Below are 3,435 nucleotides of genomic sequence, written 5' to 3' on the forward strand. Positions count from 1 at the left end.
CTGGAGGGATCTGTGGAAACACAACTGACAGGACTTGTGTGAAGCAGTCGGCTCTATTCAATATAACCAAGTAAAGAAATGCCCAATAGAACCAAGTAAAGAATGCCCAATAGAACCAAGTAAAGAATGCCCAATAGAACCAATCTACCCTAAACAAATTCTTGGAGTTGCTGATTCAGAGTCTGAAGCAAAGCAATGTTTTAACTTTCTAACTCGTACAATACCATGACGATGTAAAACGTGTTTCTGCCTCTGTGCCTAGAGCACCAAGTACACAGAAAATGACACAGTAGTGAAAGGGAGAGATGGCAGAGGAGGACAGAGAGAAAGCATTGGAGAATGGGGGCTGGTGAAATTGACTTAATACAGTATACAGTGGGGCAAAAAAGTATTTAGTCAGCCACCAATTGTGCAAGTTCTCCCACTTAAAAAGATGAGAGAGGCCTGTAATTGTCATCATAGGTACACTTCAACTATGACAGACACAATGAGAAAAAAAATCCAGAAAAATCACATTGTAGGATTTTTAATGAATTTATTTGCAAATTATGGTGGAAAATAAGTATTTGGTCACCTACAAACAAGCAAGATTTCTGGCTCTCACAGACCTGTAACTTCTTCTTTAAGAGGCTCCTCTGTCCTCCACTCGTTACCTGTATTAATGGCACCTGTTTGAACTTGTTATCAGCATAAAAGACACCTGTCCACAACCTCAGTCACACTCCAAAATCCACTTTGGCCAAGACCAAAGAGCTGTCAAAGGACACCAGAAACAAAATTGTAGACCTGCACCAGGCTGGGAAGACTGAATCTGCAATAGGTAAGCAGCTTGGTTTGAAGAAATCAACTGTGGGAGCAATTATTAGGAAATGGAAGACATACAAGATCACTGATAATCTCCCTCGATCTGGGGCTCCACGCAAGATCTCACCCCGTGGGGTCAAAATGATCACAAGAACAGTGAGCAAAAATCCCAGAACCACACGGGGGGACCTAGTGAATGACCTGCAGAGAGCTGGGACCAAAGTAACAAAGCCTACCATCAGTAACACACTACGCCGCCAGGGACTCAAATCCTGCAGTGCCAGACGTGTCCCCCTGCTTATAAGCCAGTACATGTCCAGGCCCGTCTGAAGTTTGCTCGAGAGCATTTGGATGATCCAGAAGAACATTGGGAGAATGTCATATGGTCAGATGAAACCAAAATATAACTTTTCGGTAAAAACTCAACTCGTCATGTTTGGAGGACAAAGAATGCTGAGTTGCATCCAAAGAACACCATACCTACTGTGAAGCATGGGGGTGGAAACATCATGCTGTGGGGCTGTTTTTCTGCAAAGGGACCAGGACGACTGATCCGTGTAAAGGACAGAATGAATGGGGCCATGTATCGTGAGATTTTGAGTGAAAACCTCCTTCCATCAGCAAGGGCTTTGAAGATGAAACGTGGCTGGGTCTTTCAGCATGACAATGATCCCAAACACACTGCCCGGGCAATGAAGGAGTGGCTTCGTAAGAAGCATTTCAAGGTCCTGGAGTGGCCTAGCCAGTCTCCAGATCTCAACCCCATAGAAAATCTTTGGAGGGAGTTGGAAGTCTGTGTTGCCCAGCAACAGCCCCAAAACATCACTGCTCTAGAGGAGATCTGCATGGAGGAATGGGCCAATACCAGCAACAGTGTGTGAAAACCTTGTGAAGACTTACAGAAAATGTTTGACATCCATCATTGCCAACAAAGGGTATATAACAAAGTATTGAGATAAACTTTTGAAATTGACCAAATACTTATTTTCCACCATAATTTGCAAATAAATTCATTAAAAATCCTACAATGTGATTTTCTGGATTTTCTCATTTTGTCTGCCATAGTTAAAGTGTACCTATGATGAAAATTACGGGCCTCATCTTTTTAAGTGGGAGATCTTGCACAATTGGTGGCTGACTAAATACTTTTTTGCCCCACTGTATCTGCATATAAACATTCTGTGTAAAATGTATGTAATACAAAGCGAAAACAGATTTTTGTTGACCTGCTGGTGTTGAACACACATAAAAGTTGCAAACAACAAGAGCCCAACACCAGCATATTGCATGATATTATGTGCAGTGATAACCAGCAATCTCCCCAGCACCAGAACAAGAACAGTCAATGGTCATTCATCGGTACAACTTTGGTTGAAGATTTATTTCACATTTTAGTGCTACATTCCTCTTTACTCAAATCTAAGGAGTGTAGGTAGATCGCGTTGGAAATAGTTCACGATGATCAAACTTCATATCATTGATCTATCCTAAGAGTAATTCTTAAAATGTGGGTCTTATAATATGCAGTCATTAATGAGGCAACATTATTCAGTTTAAAAAAGGTATCCATTTCACAAGGTCGATCTTATGATCCTCTAAATGACCTCTGTTCTCTAGTCTTAGTCCCCTAACAAAGAGGCAATTCTGTGCCATTTCTTAGAATCGACTTTTCATGTAGTGAGTATAGAATGGTTTATGACATAAAATCTTGATAATACTGTGAACTCTTATTTCATAGCATAAAATCCAATAAGCTAACTCCGATTTTAAAAACAAACACGTAATTTGCATGTATCACAATACTTAAACATCCTGTGTGAATAAGAGTGTGGAGAAGAATGCATCATATTCGGTTCAAAATAATGGTGGTTATGTGAACGGAGATCCTGCAACACATTACAGTGTGGCAGAAAAATGTGACTTTGTGGAGGCGGGTAAATTAAAAACTACACATTTCTGGTGAGAGGCCTTTGCACTACATGTGCCGCCAAACCATTAACATTTTATGTGGTCTTGATCATGTCTAACCGTAGGTTCAAAGTTTTAAAACAAACTTTACTTGGGGACCCTGCGGAAATATGATCCCTCTCATTGGGGGGGGGGCTTGAACATTCACAAATGTCCTTGAGATATGAACTCAGATGTTCTGCATCTCTTACGGCAACAACAACAACAATCTCCAGCCACACCTTATTTTCTCTCTTTCTCAGTGGTTCCTCTCGAGTTGTAAAAACATACCGACAAAGAAACAACAACAGAAAGATAATGCGCTGCATGGTGCCATACTTGCGTACATTATAATACTTTAAATTTAAACTTTTCCCCTCGGTCTCAAAATGCGCATCAGAAAATTCAAATCGTTGACATAGTTGCACGTGATCAAACGCTATATGGTACCTGTTCCCATCAGATAACCAAGCTAGTAGCCTAGTCAAGGATGCATCATGCAATACTGGCACTCCACACTTGAGACAGACCAAGAGGAATAAAAGTAAACTTAGAGGTTTAAAAATACCCCTCTGGTGTCCAAGTTGTATTATTTTAAGTATGTTTTGTATTTTACCTCTATTTAACTAGACAAGTCAGTTGAGAACAAATGTTTTATTTACAACGACGGCCTACCCCGGGCGA

At 40.7% G+C, this 3,435-nt stretch overlaps 1 protein-coding gene across 5 annotated transcripts in view; it reads right to left on the reverse strand.

The window, feature by feature from the left end:
• Positions 1-2,152: 2,152 nt before the first annotated feature.
• LOC118395218 (BTB/POZ domain-containing protein KCTD1) overlaps positions 2,153-3,435 on the reverse strand; it is a 16,163-nt gene continuing 14,880 nt past the window's right edge. For all 5 annotated transcript variants that reach the window (XM_052463835.1, XM_052463834.1, XM_052463832.1 and 2 more), the window contains one exon: positions 2,153-3,435. This exon is cut by the window's right edge and continues 680 nt beyond it. The gene's annotated coding sequence lies outside the window, so the exon portion shown is untranslated.

This window comes from Oncorhynchus keta, chromosome 15, assembly GCF_023373465.1.
Source record: "Oncorhynchus keta strain PuntledgeMale-10-30-2019 chromosome 15, Oket_V2, whole genome shotgun sequence".
Taxonomy (NCBI): domain Eukaryota; kingdom Metazoa; phylum Chordata; class Actinopteri; order Salmoniformes; family Salmonidae; genus Oncorhynchus; species Oncorhynchus keta.